At 33.3% G+C, this 21,492-nt stretch overlaps 1 long non-coding RNA gene across 2 annotated transcripts; it reads left to right on the forward strand.

Annotated features, from left to right (window-relative positions):
* The first annotated feature begins 3,923 nt into the window (after positions 1-3,923).
* Positions 3,924-10,657, forward strand: LOC118184256 (uncharacterized). Of its 2 annotated transcripts, none has more exons than XR_015042868.1 (4): positions 3,924-4,292; positions 5,874-5,954; positions 9,291-9,397; positions 10,267-10,657. It is a non-coding gene; the product is annotated as an uncharacterized LOC118184256 (long non-coding RNA). The 2 variants fall into 2 exon arrangements; XR_015042869.1 differs by lacking the exon at positions 3,924-4,292 and adding an exon at positions 4,378-4,470.
* The last annotated feature ends 10,835 nt before the right edge of the window (positions 10,658-21,492 follow it).

Consider the following 21,492-nt stretch of genomic DNA (forward strand, 5'->3'; position numbering starts at 1 on the left):
ACGAAAATTTCGAGGAGAAAGAAAAGTACCAAACGCTTCATCCTCCAAACAGCTGGAAAAATATATGATCCTCTTGGACTCATCGCACCATTCACTGTTAGAATAAAACTTTTACTACAAAAGCTATAGTTACGTAAATTGTAAGGATCTTAAGTTTTACTAACGTTTATTTTATTTTAAATCTTTACTATCACTTCTTATTTTCTACTTCCGGCCAGAATTATAAGCGTGAAGGTTTTTATGCAAAGTTTGTCTGGCGAACGCCAAGTATTTAAGTGTGGCCTTTTTGCCAAGCGAAAGAGAGGAAGCAGTGAGTTCGAAGCAGGCCGCTTACCTTAGAAGTTACGCAGTTGCTATTTGCCTTCCAGGCCAGAGGTTTTAATCCTCTTAATAAATTAAACGTATTGTAGTGTTCACAGTCTCTGTGCTACATACGCTTCCTGTTATTATAAGGCCAATCTTCCACGTGTGTTATTCTAAAGTTAAATTAGAGTTTAGTTTTATTTTTTATACCTTTTACGTTAGACCCCGAGTGGAGGGTCATTGTATTCCTAAGTACGGAAGTCATTGTATATTAAAGAAAAATAAAGGGTTTTGTATACCCTTCGTCTGTATCCTGTCTACTTACTACAATTAGTGAACATAGCTTTAGTAAGCTCTCTGTTCCTAGTCAGGTCATTGTATGTTTCCGAAGAAGGTTAGAAGAAACATTGAACCTGATAGTGGCGCCCGACGAAGAATAACCATGGCCGAATTTCAAGAAGAACCTGTGCTGCCTGTAGAAACGGATCAGAATCCAGAAATGCCAGCTGCCGCCCTGGAAGGATTTGGGTACATCGTCCAGACCATGCGCGCTTCGATGAAACCAGAAGCAACGTTTAATGGAAACTCACCGGTAACCAGTTTTTTGGAAAAATTGGATGACCACTTCATGCTCTACCCCGTGCACGAGTTTCAAAAAGTTACCTTAGCTACCAGCGCTTTGAGGGGCCAAGCGCTTAACTGGTTCAAATGTATCGGCAGAAGTCTCTTGGGTCAAGCAGGAAGTCCCACCTATACTTATGAAAATTTCAAGTCTGCCCTACTAAAAGCCTTCCCTGTTGTAAGGGATCGTGCGAAATTAGAAACGGAACTTTTTAGCATATATCAACAAAGAATCGAAAACCTGTCGAGCTTTATTTTAAGAAAAATTCACGTTTTCAAGCTCTTGTATGGAAACCGTCCGGATCCTGAAATAATTCAAGTGATTTTGCCGAGGTTACTACCCCAACTGCAAGACTTTATTGAATTAAGAAATCCCACTACACTGGAAAAGTTATTTGAGCTAGCAATCCAGTTTGAAAGTAGAAGAACGGCGGACGTCGAAAGAAGACGCCAATATCAACAGCGAAACCAATTTGGTACGCCAAGACTACAACAAACTCAAGCATACGGCTACGGAGAAAAAGCGAATCAGTGGGCAAGGAAACCCGAGCATTCAAAAACAGCCGGCGAACGTCGACTGTTCAATAGCAACCCAGGAAAAAAGTCTCAAGGCCAGGGGAAAAAGAAGGAAAGCACGGAAAGGAAAAATAATTTAAACTAAAAAGGATTTCTGATGACGAGAGGGTGCGGAAATCCGAAGGCCACGAAAACCCCTCTTCCTTCAAGTTAAATACAGTAATGGTGAAAAATTTGACTCTTCCGAAGATTGAAGTGTTGGTAAATAATATCCCGGCCACCGCACTCCTGGATACCGGCGCGCAGTGTTCCTGTGTGGCAGAAGTCTTTTTTAGAAAGTATTTTCGCAAATACCGCATATATAATGCGGATAATACGACAGTATTAGCGGCGCAAGGAAAAGAATGTAAGTGCGTAGGTAAAGTACCTTTATATATCCGTATCAAGGACGAACAAGTAAAGGTGATGTTTTTTATAGTAAAGAATTTGCAAGCACATTTAATCCTAGGAATAGACTTTCTTTCAGACGCACAAACTACACTGGATTTTAATGAAGCGTCCCTTAGGCTGACAATGAAACCAGTGCGTGTAGAAAAGGTTGAACCGCCAAGGTTAAATCTTGACCACCTGCCTAATGACGAGCAAGATAGAATCCGACAAGTGGTAAGTGAATTTGCTTCCTTATTTAGTGATATTCCAGGATTTACTCAGGTTACTAACCATAGTATTGACACTGGAGATGCATTGCCGGTTCGTCAAAAACCATACCGGTATGATAAGAATAAGGAAAAAATTATAGAATGGCATATTACCGATATGCTACGTAAAAAGATCATAACGCCCATCTCAAGTAGTTATGCTAGCCCGGTGGTTTTATGTAAGAAAAATAATGATTATCCTTTGGAGCATCCAAAAAGGTGGAGATTCGCTATTGATTACCGTAAATTAAATTCCATAACGAAATATCCGGTATATCCGTTACCGATCATAGAAGAAATTTTAAGGAACATAAAATCAACCAAATTTATGACGACTTTAGACTTAACGAATGGTTATTTTCAAATAGGGGTCAGGCCTGAGGACGTGCCTAAGACTGCTTTTATAACCAAGTCTGGCACTTATGCATTTTTGCGTATGCCGTTTGGCCTTTCTGGGGCCCCAGCAACATTTCAGCGATGCATGGACATTGTGTTAAGACCTGTTCTTGGAAAGTCCACATTTATCTATTTAGACGATATCATTATTACTAGTGATAATCTCGACCAACATATACAGGATTTAAGACAGGTGTTTTCTTTATTAAATGAGGCCGGTCTAAAAGTTAATGTCGAAAAGTGCAAATTTGCAGCCCCTGAATTAAAATATTTAGGTTACAAAATATCTCAAAAAGGGATCGAGACAGATGAATCAAAAATAATCGCTGTACAAAAGTATCCGACTCCAAACACGGCAAAGAAGCTCTCTTCTTTTCTAGGACTTTGTTCATATTATAGGTCCTTTATAAACGATTTTGCGGCTATCGCTGAGCCATTGTTAAAATTAAAAAGGAAAAAGGCAAGATTCTCGTGGACGGCCGAAGCCAATAGTGCTTTCGAAAAATTAAAACAAGCATTAACGCAAGCCCCTGTGTTAAAATTTCCTGAAAAGGATGAAAATTTAGAAATTTCAGCGGATGCTTCGGATTATGCGGTAGGAGCGGTACTTTCGCAAAATCAGCAGCCCGTGGCATTTTTTAGCCGAACTTTAAATCAAACACAAAGAAACTATTCCGCGACCGAGAGAGAGGCACTTGCAGTTCTGTTAGCAGTGCAAAAGTTCCGAGTCTATTTTGGAAAGGCGCCGATAACAGTATATTCTGATCATGCGGCGGTAACTAGATTGTACTCAGGGAAAAATTTATCCCCAAGGTTAATAAGATGGGCACTCAAGCTGCAAGAATATAATCTGGTAATCAAGCATACCCCTGGAAAGGAAAATATCGTAGCAGATGCCCTATCACGAATTAAATTAGACGAACAGGGTAATACCGTAAAAGTTGCAATGCTTACAGCGTGTACAATAAATTCCCGAGAAACTGTAATAACAGAACTGGGTAAGGATCCTGAGTTTGGAAGTATTTATGAGTATTTGAAGGATCCTGAAAATTTTAGCCACCAAGATATTGTGGCGATAAGAAATGGGGCGGCCCATTACGAACTAATAGATGGTCTATTATTCTACACAAAAACTACGAATTCCAACAACGAATTTCGACCTGTTATCCCAGCTAGTCTTAGATTAAATATCCTGCAAGAGCTCCATGACAGCCCTTTAGCTTCTCATGCTGGTATTCGAAAAACTATCCAACGCGTACGCGAGGCAGTCTACTTTCCTGAACTGCAAAAGTTAACAAGGGCGTATGTCCAGTCCTGCCCAACATGTCAAGCCGTTAATTATATTAATTTCCGCCCGGCCGGGTTTCTAAATAGTATTAAATCCGAATTTCCAAATGAAATAATTGGCATCGATTTATTGGGCCCTTTCCCAAAAAGTCAGTTAAATAAAAGTCGCTATCTCCTTGTTATGGTTGATCACTCTAAATCTCGCAGAGTGGGATTTGGAGGGTGACAGCAGTTTTCGCTCCGTTTCGTGTCAAACAACGCAAATTTACTGTCTTGGTAGCAGAACATGTTTCCCACTTGCAATAATAACCTTGGGGAAGGGAGTGAATTGAAGGAGCAGGACGACCCCCTGTCTTGTCATCGTCCACCCAGACTGACCAAACAAGTTTGCTAAGCCAAAGAACGTTCTTTGGCTAAGCGCCATTTCAAGCGAGGACAGTCGTAACAATGGATACAGCTCCTTTGCCAAAAGTAAGTTCGCTTTTAAAATATATATACAATTATTTCTTAATATAAATATCTTAATTATTATAAATTATAGTTAGTTTGCTCTTTTTTTTTTTTTTTTTAGGTGTCTATAAATTTGCTTTAAGAGTGCAATGCTGTAACGTAGTTTTATTTATTACGTACTGCTAACACAATGAAAGCTGTACGTGTGGATGGTACTTTTTGTAAATAATTCTTAACATTATTTTTATTTTTGAACAATTTACACAAAGCTATCGAATTTAATTATTTAAATTTAGTTTTGCATGCATTCCTATTTCAAATAGGAAAAACAGCGGTGGAAAAAAAAATGCATACTAAAGTTTTGATTTTTTTTTATAACACAAGTGTGTAAATTATTTGGTAGTATTGGAAGAAATAAAAACCGTATACTTTACTGAATTTTCTATTGAACTCATATCGTTTTCAGCTTCTAGTAGTTTTTAATAGATTTTTAACTTTCATTTTTTATAAATTCTGCTTATAGTTTGTGACAATAAAATTCACTTACTGTTGCAAAGCTGAATTTTTCCAAAATATAAATACTAGCACTACCTGGGTCATATCAGCATTCTAAAACTTATATTTTGTAACTAAGGCCTCTTGAACATTCAAAAGTCCTGGAGGCCAATAAAGCTGCTAAGACGGCTTTCCGTTTACGATTTAAAAAAAATCTTGCATTCTTTAAAAAAGACTGAAAGCTTCAGATTTTAAATTACGTCCAAAGGGGCATTTTTTTAACATTTTGTGTGTTACCTTTATTTATTAAATATCACGTTCTTCGCACTTAAACCATAAAAACATTCAACAGCAATCTCGCAAAATAATTTTAAAATGAACATATCTTTAGAATTTCCAATACAGAGTCTCGCAAGCTGGATATATATATATATATATATATATATATATATATTCACTCGTACAGTCTTGCCATTGCTCGCTTTGAAATCGTTTACTTTGTTAATCAAAAATTCGTTGAAGTATTACAAAATATTAAATAATAAAGCAAATAATAAAACCAATTTCAAATTCAAATTAGGGCTTCCACATTCCCATATTCTATGGAAGATTACCTTATTCAAATTTTGTTGGCTCTAGGTACCGTTGTTTTATTACAATGCGAGAAACATACATACATTCATGCAGATTCTTCATTATTTAATTTCTTTAAATATAATGTTTGGCAGCAATTTGAAATGAAACATATCGTTAATATGCAAAATGCAAAATATATGCAAAATGCCAAAACGAAATTAACAGTCCTTCTGGGAGAATTGCCCCTTTGGACTAAAAAAAAAACCCAGCTATTTTAAAAAAAATAATAAGTTTTGATTTTCTGATGACAAACTGAAAACTATTGTATTATAAAATATTCCAGGTAATTCATGCAGATAACTATTTAATGAGAATTCATTTTCAATCAAAGACCAAGCATAAAATTTTAGTACCTTGTCCCATTCTACATAGGTTCTATATTCCTAATACTTGTGCCACAGCAAATTGTCAAATTTATCTGCCCCTTGTCTTTTTTTTAAACTGTAGCACAATAAAATACTTTTTTTTCAGGAGGCGTTACATGATAGTTCAAAATTATCAGATTTTTATAACTGCAAGAAGTTCCCGAAGATGCTGTTAATGTCCTAAAAGGTAATTTTATTTTCTACTCTGTTTTAAATTAAAAACTATACCTAGTCCGGATTTTTGAAAATTCCAGATATTCAGTTGACTTTATATGCTATATACATGTATTTATTTTATGCTAAATATGTATTTACTGACAAATATACGTATATGCCAATATATAATATGTACACCAAATGTTTATTTCTTTTAATGCAAATAAGAAAATTAAAAAAAAAAAAAAAAAACAGTATTTATTTCTAAAAAATGTAAGGCATGTTTTTTTCAGACTTAATTAAATAGTAAAATTCGTTTATGTCTAAACATTTTTATTTCAACTGAAACAAAACGACTTTTTATATGTAAGCCATAAAACCTAAATGTTTGATGCATTTTTATTTTATAATATGAAAATTAAGCAATATTGCCGTATATTTGTGGCAGCGCCTATCATATTTAAAAAATTAACTTATTTTATTAACAGATAATAGAATGGACAATTAAAAAACAGCTTCCCCTCCCTTCTATTGCGGGAGAAAACCTAATTCGACGGGTTATTTTTATTTATTTATTTCCCCCTTCTAAGAAAACTTGTCAGGCATACTTTCAAAATTGTCGAAATATATACTAATTTAAACGATAATTCTAAAATGATTCATGGATTAATTCATATACATCAACTCAATAGTTAGAAAGTTAAACTAATGACATTTACTTATTACTTTTCAAGATTATTGCCTTTTCATTTCAATTAGTTATTATATCTTCTCCTAGTGATATTAAAATGAGTGAGGATCTGATGAAGTAATGTTCAAAATAATATAATTGTTTACATTAGCAAAAGCTATTGTTGTATCAAACAAGTCTTATAAACCTTTTCTTATCCACAGTCCTTTAAAGTAGGAAAGAAATGTAAGTAACCTGATTTTAATAAACTCATATGAATTCCTTTTCTGGTTTAGATAGGATTTAAAGACTCAGGTAACACAGCTTGTTTACATTTTCAATAACTAAGTTATGTGAACACTGTTAGAGGTGTAGCCAGAGTTCTTGCTGCCTCACTCAGTGCACAATAAAAAGTCTATAAAATGTCAAAATGATATATATAAAAACAAAATATCTGGGTTTATTTTTGAAATAAAACATTAATTCTAATACCGTAAAGTACTATTTTGTTTGTTTTCCTTATACACAAAATCATTAATAGTATTCTAAAAGTTTGATTTACTACTCTATCAGCTGATTTGTAGACAGTATGGTACAATTTCTCAGTCTTAGGTGTTTTTTAATCCATTTGTACTTTGCAAAATTCTTCTCGCAACAGTCATGAAAAAAATTTACAGATGTATATCAGTATTTGGAACTGCATTCTGAAATTTTATGAACTGCAGAAGTTCAAAGTTACCATCCTTCCACCTGCCTTCGAAAACACTACCGCAAAGAATCCAGTAAATGTAAACGCTGCAAAAGCACAAAGCTGGTAGAATTCTCTTGCGGCCTCCTCGCTTTCTTTCGCTGCTGTTCAAAATTTATTTGCATGTGTCATTTTTTCTCAATTTATTATTATTTTCTCTGATTTCCGTGCTATGTTTCCTAAAAGTGATTTTAAAGTGTTTGCAAAGAAAATTTACAAAACTGCATACTCGAGTACTTGTCTCGGCATGAAATTAAGCATAATGGTTGAGATACAGTCAAAGAACTATTAAATTGCGTTTAAAGAATGTTTTCTTCTAAGATAATATGTTGCCGAAAATTTTCTTAACGGAACAGTTTTTGGAACAATTTTGAGAAAATGGGGGAAGGCCAAATTGATTTCAGTAACTAATATTTACTTTATGTAAATTTTACTTACGTATGCTTAATATTATATTTCTTGCTGCTCATTCAGAGTCGTACCTAGGGTTTTCAGCGCCCAGGGACAACTGAAGATTTCGCGCCCCCTACTGCTTCCCAAGGATGGAAAACATTTAATTCTAAAATGCCGTAACATCAGTTTGGCGCCCTTTGGATCCTGCGCCCGGGGACAGATGCCCCTTGCCCCCCTCTAACTACGCCCCTGCGCTCATTTTAATTTATATGCCCTAAATACCATGTTTAACAGGCTGTTTACTTACAAATGCTTAATATCATGCTTTTTCTCCGAACATTAATGCACATCCCCTAAATATTACCCACCAGCGGCAAAGTCGCTGAGCACTGGTAGTTCGGTCCAGAGTTTGAATCGCATGAAGGAGCTGGCTGCATGGACTTTTTTGTGGTTTTCTCCATGTGTAACGTGTATACGAACCAGTTTGCCTTACAAAGACCTCCACGGAGGCATCCTTCCCATTAGGCAGATTTTTGATGGCATGTCAGCAACTAAAGGACAAATAAAGGCTTTGAAAAGCTGTCAGAATTTTATCGAAGCTGTCGAAATTATGCTTGGCAGTAGATTGGATCAAGCTCTGAATACAAAAACAGGTCAATTTGAAACCAAAATTGTAAAAGAAACATTTCAGTATGTTTCAGTCATAAAAACAATTGAAATGGTTTTGTCTAATAGCCATGTAAGAAATTGTATAGAAAGTGAAACAATTTCTAATGATAGACATTTAAAAAACAGTTTTCATCTTTTTATGTTCCAAGAATTTTGAAATATGTGGAAACAAAACGCCCTGATTTTCTGGTACCAAGTATTGCTGATTTCAGTGGTAAAAATCTTTAAAAATTCAACTAGGATTATAAATGATAGAATTTAATTAGGATTATAAATGATAGAATACTTTAAAACTTTTCTTTGTTTACTTTTTAATTACCTAGAGTAAAGTAATTTTGCATCTATTACTCACATTGGTCTTTATTCTTAAATGGCTTATAGTTTTTTCCTTCTGGCTCTTAAAGATAAGCGGTAAATGCATGTGCCTCTAGTGCCAAAGGCCTTTTTAATGATATTTTTGTAATCATTATGTAATAAACGTGTATATATATATATATATATATATAGATGACCTAAAAGCATTAGTTTTGCTCACAGAACTTTTGCTCAGCTAAAATTATTGGAAAGAAAGAGGGAAAAAGGTTTTATTCATTATTAATGAGTAAATATTTGGCATAAGTCTATGCATAAAAAATAATTTCATATGCTTAGCTATAAAATTCTTTTCATAGGATAATATTTTTAGTTTGCAGTGTATGTATATGTAAATAAGCTATTGATACTATATGTAAGTGAGCTGAGCTGCATATACTTTGAAATTTGCTACATATTCTATCTTGAAAGGTTCATGTGTGATATTTATATAGTTTCAATTAATTATTACATTTCACATGCAATTTTTATCCAGTATATGTCTTTTATATATACTTTTATTTTTATTTTTGTAGGGTAAAGGCAAAGCAAGTATTTTAGCATCAGGCTGTTATTTGAAAAAAAAAAAAAAAAAAAAAAAAAAAAAAAATTACAAATTCTGCACTTCTAATATTTGCTAAATGTAAGTATTGAGGAATTTTGATATGCTTTGTACTAACTTTCATTTTAAGAGGGCAGATTATATTAAAATGAGCCATTTTACAGCAGTGAATGTATTTGGCCTCATGTGGCTAAAATTCATCTTCTCAGGCTGCTTTCGACTATTGTACCCACAGATGATGCATGGTCATTTAGCTAATTTCTGTAGAATTGGAATTGCATTGATTTGAATGTCACCTACATACTAGCAAATATTTTGAGAGAATAAGATGGTTTGTAATATGTGTGATGCCTTTATATGATCTAAATCTAAAGCATGACACTAATCATATATATGCATGTATATACAGTGAACATAGATTTTTTTTTTTAACTTGTAAAGTGATGGAAAAATTGCTTCAAGGTGAAATTCAAAAGATACACTTCCAGCCAGACTATAGCGATCATGAAATCAAGAACAAACATCTTTACAATAACAATAGTTTATTATGAACAACAATAGTTTATTATGAAGGGATGATACTTGTTTTCATAAGGAAAAGACAGACTAATTCTCCATATAGTTTGTTCTTTTTACATTTTTATGTACATTATTTATTACATTTTTCATTAAGAAGCAACGCACAGATAGACTATCCTATTTTATATTTGCATCAATATAATATTTACATATTCCTATATGTATTTATACTGCATTTTTACAGAAACTAAAAGCAAAAGACCTCTATGTGAATAAAATTACTAGGAATTACTTATTTTTGAAAGAAGAAAAAATTTTCTGGCGATATTTTTTAATTGGAAAGATAAACTTTCTAGTATGGCTCATTGGTATTTGACTTGTCCTAATAGATAGGTAATGGATGTATTCTTAATAAAGAAATTTATTTTCAGGGAATAGAAGACATGGAATCTCTTGGACCAGCTCAGAATAAACAGCCCATTATAGTGTGTATTACAAGTTCATTCTATATTAAAGCAGTATATCACTTAAAAGCATGCCCAAATCATGCCATGAAGGCATTTGACATTCTATTTAAAACTAATTTTGTATTTAGCGTTCAATATGCACATACATCAACAAATTTTATAATTTTGTGGCAAGCCTTTTGTATAATGTCAGCACTCCTAGAGCTTGTGTGGACTCTTTAAATACATGTTCGAGTCTGAATTTATTGCATTTTGTACATGCATTACATTTCATATTTTTAATGTCCTTTTAGTGTCATATTTTCCATTTTTATATATGTATATATATGTACATATATTTCCTAATAAAGAGTTTTTCATGCAATGCTTGTTTTCACTTATATTTAAAATACTTTGTTCATTGAAATTATTATAATTCTGCAGTTATGGTAATGATTCCTATTCGGATTTAATCAATAAATGAAATACATAATAATTTTCAGCAGAATTATGAAAAATGAATTTTTAGCTTACACATGTGAGCTATAATCCATATTATTTCACTTTAAAATTTACTTTATTTTTCCCAAATGAGACTTGGAATTAGCATATATAAAAATAACTTATAGTCTAAAAGTATATGTAAGCATTTATTCACCTGTAATGATTAATGTATAGGAATTTGTATGCATATAACTTCTCAAAAATAGAAAGCGTAACAAGCTAACTGAAGATTTTAGACTTTATTCATAATTTGGGGTAATAATTAATTTTAAGCTCTTCATAATTATGTAATAAGAAATAGAAACATTTCTTTTGCAATATTTTGTGCAATATATGAAGCTAAAAACAATAGCATGAGAGTATTTTATGGTTACTTATTTTCTGAATCTCATACATTAAAAATAAAGCTGAATAGTTTTCATGTAAGGGAAATTAAATTCGCATTTGTTTCTTACTTCAATGTATATTAAAATTTATTATTCGATTTTTTATGCATATTACGCTCAAGTAGACAAACTACTAGTAACATCAATTCACAAATTGTATTAATATAGTCACTTATAAGTACCATTTTAAGAAGTTAAATCTATCAGATTATGATACAGGTTTACTGACATATATATATATATATGATCAGCTGTTCTAACACATTCAAATTTTCATTATAAAATTTGTCAAGAACTATTTTTAATAAATTACTTTTCCAACTAGAATGATTATTTAATGGAAAATTTAGCTTACAATTTACATGATTACGTGCCCAAATCTTGTGAATAAGCATAATTTGCTTTTTTAAATTAAAATATGTATACAAAATTTAGAATGTATATCACTATATATATATATATATATATATATATATATATATGATTCATCTAAAATGATTTTTTTTTAATTTCTTTTATGAAACTAAGCATTTTTTGATTTCTCAAATCAAATTTTGAAAATATCTGAAATATTTATTCAAAGTTTTAAGTACCTGAAAAACCTTATTTTTTATTCAAAAGTTAAGTTTTTCATTGCGAATATCTTGCTATTCCAGTTTTTATATATAAGTTGCATTGACGTTCTTATTTTTATTGCTTACTACACATAAAGGTAAAAGCCATGTTTCTGTAAAATAAAATATATTCTGTGAGTTCTAAAGTAATTTCACATCAGAAGTACTGTGAGGAAGTGATAGTGTTAAGTATTTCAGAATGTTAACTACACCGAATTTCCAATATTTTAATATGGATGTAATTTTTTTATATGTATATTTCGTTAGATTTGGAAAGAAAAACTATATGTCTAAACAATGAAGATATGATTGACTTTAAACTGTGTTTTTTTATTTCAGTGATGGTCTACTTTGATTTATAATCCAGTTTTTATTATAAGTTGCATTGACGTTCTTATTTTTATTGCTTACTACACAGAAAGGCAAAAGCCATGTTTCTGTAAAATAAAATATATTCTGTGAGAAAGTGATAGTGTTAAGTATTTCATAATGTTAACTACACCGAATTTCCAATATTTTAATATGGATGTAATTTTTTATATGTATATTTTGTTAGATCTGGAAAGAAATCTCATCGCCAATAAATGTTTAAGTAAGTACATAGGTAGCAAATCTAAAACAGATGTATATATCAGATAATTAAAATCACAATAGCATGTTAAAAAGTAGTGTAAAATATTTTTTTCAAGAGATAATATTAACCAGATATCTAAAACAATACATCAGCTATAAAGTTTACATAGCAAATACCAATTTTCAGTTTGCCTATAAAATAATTATATAAAAATCGCACCATCAAGGAGTGAGCAGACTATTATTATAACTCCTTGTAATGTGTGTGTTTTCACCCGAATATCGGGCGATATCTGACTATCGAAGAAGAGCGAACGAAGAAAGGGTCACTCCTGTTTTTGTGTGAAAAGGGACCGCTTTTTACTAGAGTGAAATATCGCTCCTTCGAGGTTGGTGCCATTTCGGCATTAGAGGGAGGTGGGATATCACTCCTTTAGAGTCGGATAGGACTCTTTCGAATTTAGAGTGATCATTTTAGTAAATGGACCGAAATTGTTCCCTTAAAACGAGCCTCCGCGAAATTAGTTACTGATTCTATTTTAAATAAATATATTTTAAAATACGGGGCGCCCCTAAAAGTTATATCGGATAATGGTCCTCAATTTGTAAGTAATATATTTGAAGACATGTGCCAAAAACTGGGCATACGTCATTTAAAAATGGTCCCGTATCGGCCGCAATCAAATATAGCGGAACGGGTCAACAGAAATATAGTGAAAATTATCCGTAGTTATGTTAAAAATTTTCATAAAAGCTGGGATAACTATGTCAATGAATTTGCTTTCGCCCTTAGGACCGCAAAACATGATACAACGGGAAAAACTCCTGCTGAGTTATTTCTAGGCAGAAAGATTATAACACCGTTAGATAAATTATTTTATGTGCAACAAAGAGCCCCAGAATTTAAAATGGGTGATATAGAAAAACTAATAAAAGAAGCAAAAAAGAATACGGAAGTAGCACAAAGAAAACAGAAGTTATATTACGATCTGAAACGACGGGGAGTAACTTATAAAGTAGGGGATGAAGTACTAAAAATTAAGCATTCACTTTCTTCAGCACCAGAAGATAAAACTGCCAAATTTTTTCCACGATTTGAAGGACCATATGTTATAGAAAAAATAACTCACGCTGTTGTAGTGTTAAAGGCCAGAAATGGTGAAACTTGTTCCGCAAATATTGATCAAATTAAGCCCTACTTTGATCGTAATAAAATGCAAATCTTTTCAGATCTTTTGCAGGATCCGGCACGGCAGACACCGCAGGTACAAGTTCCAGAGGTGGGAAAACGACAAGTACAAGGGCAAGCCAATGAGAGACAGAAGCAAGTGAAAAGAAAATTGCCCCGCGGAAAAATTGAAGGTAAAAAGAAAAAGAAGCCGTTCCACCGTCCAGAAAACAGAGTTCACGAACACCCCCAGAATGAAGAAGGGAGAAGGACGACGTATGTGAAGAGGACCAGGAGAAAGGACGGCAACTATAACCCGGCTTTAAAACGGAGGATCGACTCATCCGACAGAACTCTCCGCAGCAAAAGTCGCCGAACTGCGGAAGGGCCATCAGCGGCGGAGGAAAAAGTACAAGAAAAATTTGAACGGCCAACAACGAGGTCTAAGCAGGATCACGACAGAAGTTTCCCGGTTCCGCCAAGACCAGCTGCCTTCAAACGGCCAAGACCACAAGCAGAGGGGAAAAGGAAGGTGTTCAAGGGTGGCCGTACTGGTGAAAAACGGAAGCTTCCAGAGGAAAGCACTGAAGGGCGAGCCCGTACAAGAAGGAGGATAAACCAGGCTATGGTCTGCAGTACCTTTAAAGACTGGGCCCAGAAAAGGATGTCCGAATATTACAAAGATAAGTAAAATATTATGTTACGTTGCAAACTTAAGTTAATCTTTCATTCTTACTGCAAGTGGCAGATTTCAAGAAGTTTTACCTCATGCGAGGTCTACCTTTATCGCCAAAAGGGCGAGAAATGAGTTGTGACCGATTTTCTTATTATGTTTTTCAATTACTCGCGCGTAAAACTAAAGTTGATGTATAATAGCGTTGTGTAAAGACTTAAATATTGTAAAAAGTTATTGTATAAATTTTATTTAAAACATTCTAGCAAGAAAGAAGTTTTAGTCTGAAAGACGTTTTGAAATGTAGTATTATTTTAATGTAGAAAGAATTGGCACTTGCTTTGAAAAGAATAGAAGTTAACAATGTACTACTAATGTATGTTTTCAAATGTGTAAAATTAACGGCATGTTGATATGTTCTTATATACATGTGTTCTGTTATTTTAAATGTTAAGAAATACCGTGATATGGTAAAAGTGAAAGTAATGTTAAAAATTTGTTATTCGTGTGACTGTAAAGACTAAATCATGGCGAATATATGTTATAGGTTGAATGATGTAGTTAGGCTCTCTGACGCTACACTTTAGAGTTAGACACTTTTAGAATAGTACCTCAGGGTTTAGAGTTGAAAGTAGGGTGTGTTAAGAGGTCTCGTTATGTTGAATTTTAACACGTTAGTGTTTTGATTGTAGGAGGAAGTGTTGAACACATAGACATAAACACATTCGTGTTTGGTGTTCTTTTACAACACATGTCAGAAAGCAAGGGGAGAGATAATTAAAATAGTCATGAATGAAATAAGAATGTTAAGAGAAGTATATTCTATATGTTATTTGCAATGTCATTGTGTAACATTTCATTAAACTAGTTTTCCTTCCAGATCTCTGGAAGGAACCAGAATTCAATAAAGCTCCTGTTTAGATGCAGTACAGATGAAAAAAAAAAAAAAGATTGTTGTAGATCCTGGGAGCTGCTATTGTAACAAATTTCTTTCTTTTAAATTTTCTAGTTTCTAACGAAGTTATGATTGTAAAAGGTTGGCCTCGCGTTATATTCTAGAGCTAAAAGTTTTCAACAAGGTCGTTTTAGACCTCAGTTTCAAACTAATTAACTCTGGCGGGAAGTATGTAAGGATCTTAAGTTTTACTAACGTTTATTTTATTTTAAATCTTTACTATCACTTCTTATTTTCTACTTCCGGCCAGAATTATAAGCGTGAAGGTTTTTATGCAAAGTTTGTCTGGCGAACGCCAAGTATTTAAGTGTGGCCTTTTTGCCAAGCGAAAGAGAGGAAGCAGTGAGTTCGAAGCAGGCCGCTTACCTTAGAAGTTACGCAGTTGCTATTTGCCTTCCAGGCCAGAGGTTTTAATCCTCTTAATAAATTAAACGTATTGTAGTGTTCACAGTCTCTGTGCTACATACGCTTCCTGTTATTATAAGGCCAATCTTCCACGTGTGTTATTCTAAAGTTAAATTAGAGTTTAGTTTTATTTTTTATACCTTTTACGTTAGACCCCGAGTGGAGGGTCATTGTATTCCTAAGTACGGAAGTCATTGTATATAAAGAAAAATAAAGGGTTTTGTATACCCTTCGTCTGTATCCTGTCTACTTACTACAATTAGTGAACATAGCTTTAGTAAGCTCTCTGTTCCTAGTCAGGTCATTGTATGTTTCCGAAGAAGGTTAGAAGAAACATTGAACCTGATAAAATTACCATGGGATGAAGAGCTTCCTTCTGATTTGAACGACGAGTGGTCTGAGTGGTATAGCGAGCTTTCAGAATTTAGTAACATTAGTGTTCCAAGATTTGCTTTGGATTCATGTGATGAAAATATAGCGATCCATGTTTTTTCTGACGCAAGTCAAAAGTTGTATGGTGCAGCCGTTTACGTAAAGGTACAGAATCAAGAAAAAATTTCTGTGAATTTGCTGGCTTCCAAGAGCAGAGTTTCCCCTGTCAAAAAAGTTTCCTTGCCTCGACTTGAATTGCTGGGTGCACTGATTACTGAAAGATTGGGAACGGAAGTTAAAAAAGTTCTAGATCGTAAAGGTTCATCTAATATCTTTTTTTGGAGTGATTCTAAAGTTACACTGTATTGGATCAAAGGATCAAGCAGAAGATGGAAGTCTTTCGTTCAAAATCGCGTCGACGAGATTCAGAAGTTGACTAAACCAGATTCATGGTTTTATTGTTCAACCAAAGACAATCCAGCCGATCTTCTAACGCGTGGAGTTAGTGCCTCTTCTCTAGTGAACAATTCTAAGTGGTGGACTTGTGCAGAATTTTTTACAGAGCCGCATCTTCCCTACAAGTGCTTACAACCAATAGTTCCAGAGGTTGAGAACCTAACACCAAATGAAAGGGAGTCCTTTGTGCAAGAAAGCAAAAGTTCTAGTGACATTAATGACATTTCTGAGAGAACTATGTTGATTGACATGAACTCTAACGTTTTAGACGAACTCTTTAATATTAGTAACAATTATTATAGAATAATTAATGTTCTTTCTTATATTTTTAGGTTTATTTGTAATTGCAGGAAAGGTGAATCAAGAAAGGTAGGCCCTCTTAGGTAGGAGGTAAGAATAGCTGAGGAAATGCTTATTAAGCATGAGCAGAAGGTTCTATTTTGTAAAAAGGACATAACAGGTAACTTAAAAAATTTACATCCCTTTGTTGATCGTAAAGGAATAATTCGCGTTGGTGGCCGTCTTGAAAAAGCTTCTTTACCATTTTCTCAGAAATATCCTGCAATCCTACCAAAAAATTCTAAGCTAAGTAAGATTTATTTTTCTAGTGTGCACAGAAGATTATTGCATGTTGGCCCCCAAGGATTATTGAATGCAGTACGTTTAAAATTTTGGCCATTAGGTGGTAGAGATTTGGCGCGGAAAACAGTACATCTTTGTGTGACATGCTTTAAATGCAAACCGATTTTGTCTTCACAGATTATGGGCAATTTGCCATACGAGAGAGTTAATAGATCACCCTCATTTAGTGTTTCAGGTTTGGATCTATGTGGTCCATTTTATGTGACTTACAAGCATCAGAGAAAGGGCGTGCTAAATAAAATTTACATTTGTGTATGTATATGTTTTATGACACGAGCTATTCATCTTGAGCCTTTGTCAGATTTAACTTCTAGTGCTTTAATTGCCACTCTTAAGCGTTTCATGGCCAGACGTGGCAAATGTGCAAAAATATTCACTGATAATGCCCCTAATTTTGTAGGAGCAAATTCTCTGTTGAAGAAATTTTACAATGTAATTAATTTTCCTGATAAAACTTTGGCCTCATATTTCACGTCCGAAAGAATAGACTGGAACTTTATACCTCCCAAGTCCCCTCATTTCGGAGGGCTATGGGAAGCCGGTGTAAAGTCCGTAAAGTATCATTTAAAGAGAACGATAGGAAATTTGCGTTTTACATATGAGGAGTTTGAAACCATAATTGTGCAGGTAGAAGGAATACTAAATTCGAGACCTCTTACACCTATTTCCAATGATTTTGATTGTTATGACGTTTTGACCCCAGGTCATTTTTAATAGGGAGATCAATACAGACGATTCCGGATCCAATGATAATAGACGTAACTGAAAATCGGTTAAGCCGGTGGCAGAGAAAAACGAAAGTAGTTCAAATTATTTGGAAGAAATGGTCAAATGACTATTTAGGAACTCTGCAGCAGAGAAACAAGTGGATGATAGAGAAGGACAATATTTCTGTTGGTACTATGGTACTCGTCAAGGAGGATTATCTGCCAATTTGCAAATGGATATTAGGTCGGGTTATTAAAGTCTATCATGGATCTGACAATAAAGTAAGAACGGTTAAAATCAAAACAAAATCAGGAGAATTAAAAAGAGCGATAACAAAGATCGCCGTTCTTCCGTGAAATCATATTTTTGCATATGTATTGTATTGTTATAGTATTGTAATAGCTGTAGTTATAGTAATAGTATATTATGTTGTTTATAAGTATATTAAGTTTGTTTAAGAATGTATAATGTTTGTATAATTTCTTGAAATTTTGTAATTTCAATCCGGGGGAGTGTTAAGTCCCTCTGAAGCCAGATGGCGCTGCCATCGTTACTGTTTACAAAAAGAATGTGAATTACTTTGGAGTTGGCTTCAATGGCGAAGCAGAGAGTGATTGTGGGAGCCTGAGCGTCTCTCAAAAATTAGTATAATAAAGATAAAGATGTGTTACAAAGTAGTTTGTAAATTAGTTTAATTGAGAGTTACAGTCCACTTAAAAATCGCCGGATCAACAGACATAAATAATGTTTAAAACATTAGATTAAATTTATAAATATTAAAAGCAATTACTTTTAAAGTAAAGTGACGTCACTGATTACATCATCCACAGCATAAAATTTCATAAAATATGATAAAGAATAAAATTTTTATTTCAAATAAAAATGCAAAATTAAATTGATTTTTAATATTTAGAAGCTATAAATAATATTTAAAACACGGAATTTATGCATAATAACACGCATTATTTTTTAAATAAAATGTCAACAAGTATCGGTTACTATAAATAACTTATCCAGCAATGGGTTTACCATAAGTCGTATTACTCGCCAAAAGAAAAATTGCCCAAAACTCGCCAAAATCCGTGCAACCGTCTACCAAAGTAGCACCAATATTAATTGCTAATATTAATTAGATAATTATTCATTAATTTGATAATAAATAACTATTTAATTTTTAAATGATAAATGATTTTAATAGTCATTTTATTTATTTATTTACTCTTGTTCCTCTTTACTAACGGTCATCCATAGGGTTCCGGCACTTCTAATTTTAGAAATTAAGCCCTGAGTGTAGCGATATAGAAGAAATTCAAATTAAGAATATTTATTCTATAAAGCTGTACAAACTTGTCCCTAATGTTTGGAATCTAATTTGGCTGAAATTCAAATTAATTTTTTGCTAAAGCCTACTTTCGGTCCAATTGTTTCTGCAGTACTTGTTTCATTTAGAAATCTTAGTTCAATAGTCATTTTATTCTTTCTACGGACCTTGATTCACACCACCTACGTTCGCGCATGCGCACAAACAGCTCAAGTACTAGCATTTTATGCCGATTTCCGTAAGACAGGCGGTAGCGAGAGCGAAGGTTGATAGCAAGAGAATAATTTGCAAGTAATAATTATCAGTTACAAAGACCAGGTCAATCAATATACATGATAATATTCAGGAAATGATTAGATAAAATAGGGATTTAATAATGGTTCTAATTGCAAGCGAGGACGTGCAATTAGTTAAAAATTCTTTAATGTGTTGGCAAAAAGGCTACAGAAATTACTTAAATTATTTTATTTAACTGTGGAATTTTTATGCAAACTTAGATCCTAGTCTTATAGGACTGTTAGATTTATTATTCAATAAGAAAACTTACTGAACATTATAATATTCTTATATATTCATCACTTTTTTGAGTATCCACACATGTTTATAGGTGCAAAAAGCCATATTTCAAAATCAAAGTTATTTATGAAATAAAATCTGATAAATCATTTCTTTGTGCAAATTTTTAAATCTGAATCTCTTACATTAAATTATTTCTGTCTTTCAAATTACATCCCATTATTTATTTCAATTTAATTTATTAATGTGGTTTTACTAATATTTCAAACTTCTTTAAAATATATTTGTGTCCTGAAAATGCGAAGTATTTCCATAAAAAATTAAACAGGCATTACCAGAAATATTCTCCAGGTCCTCAACGCGCGCCCATTGTATTATATAGACGCTCCTGTATAATCAGAAGCATTGTGCAGCTCTTAAACTTGCACCTATTGTATTAGATAGACGCACCTCTGTAACCAGAAGCATTGTGCAATTCCTCAACCTGGGCATATTGTATTATATAGACGCTCCTCTTTAACCAGAATCATCGTGCAGCTCCTGAACTTGCACCTATTGTATTATATAGACGCTCCTCTATAGCCAGAAACATTGTGCAGCTCCAAAACTTGCAACTATTGTATTATATAGGCGCTCCTCTATAACCAAAAACATTGTGTAGCTCCTCAACTTGCACATATTGTATTAGATAGGCGCTCCTCTATAACTAGATATATATTGCAGCTACTCAACTTGTGCCTATTGTGTCATATAGGCGCTCCTCTGTAACCAGAAATATTGTGCAGCTCCTCAACTTGCATATATTGCATAAGACAGACACTCCTCTATAATCAGAAGCATAGCGCAGCTGCTCAATTTAGTGTTTTTCTATTTTCTTGATCAAACTTTTCATCTGAATGTTACTATAACCATCTACTGAAGAAGAGCTCGAAGACCGGTGTAAAAATCTGTCAGTATCCTTGTTTGTTGCACTGACCGTTTTTGAATGCAGGTTGTCGATATCTTTTGTTTTTTCATTTTCATTTATTTGCAGCTTACGAACTAAACGAAAAATCCAAGAGTTTTCCTTTCCATTTGCATTAATAACATACTTTAAATCTAAAACTATGTTTAATAATTTGTAAGTTAATAAACTAAATTTGTTCTGTGAATATTCAAAACTTATTCCAAGAAATTCATTTGCAACTTCTGCCTTCGACATCTCAAATTCATTTCCATCCATTGATAGCGCTGTTTGCTCATTCGTTTTGAATATTTTAATCTTTGCACATATATCCGTAATTCAATGTACAACAATCCGTAATTTTTTCGTTTTGAATATTTTAATCTTTGCACATATATCCGTAATTCATCAGTAGTAGAAAAGAAGGAAAAATAAGATTTCAGTGCGTTAAACAGAGAAACGTTTTTACCGTTAAACGGCTCAACACAATACTTTGTGTTCTCATCACGTGCTGCCATTTCAAATTTCACTTAACGCGCGATTCTGTTCCAAACAAATAAGTTCCACAAAACAAATATAAATGCTTCGCCTCTAGCGTGTTCAATATCAGAACCACGCTCTGCTGTAAAGATTTAAAAAGAAGTGAATAAGAGGCCGATGATAATTAAGAAGAGGCTTTATTAAATAATGGAATTTCACGCACATGGTACAGCACGTTTCTACATATCACACCATGACCAAGGACTACTACAACTGTTGCCAGATCAACCTAAGCAAAAGTATAAAACACTTACGGTTAAAATATATGACATTAAAACAAGAACGGGGAGTATGTGTGATTATTCTCAACACCCTCCCTTAATCACATATTACTTTACATTTATCTCTTAAATAACATAATCTTGGTTTAGGCAAGCATTTTGTAAACAAATCAGCTAACTGATTTTTACTAGAAACATATACAAGATTTATATC

This window comes from Stegodyphus dumicola, chromosome 8, assembly GCF_044657685.1.
Source record: "Stegodyphus dumicola isolate Sdum_Otavi_A_Nest chromosome 8, ASM4465768v1".
In the NCBI taxonomy this organism is placed as follows: Eukaryota; Metazoa; Arthropoda; class Arachnida; order Araneae; family Eresidae; genus Stegodyphus; species Stegodyphus dumicola.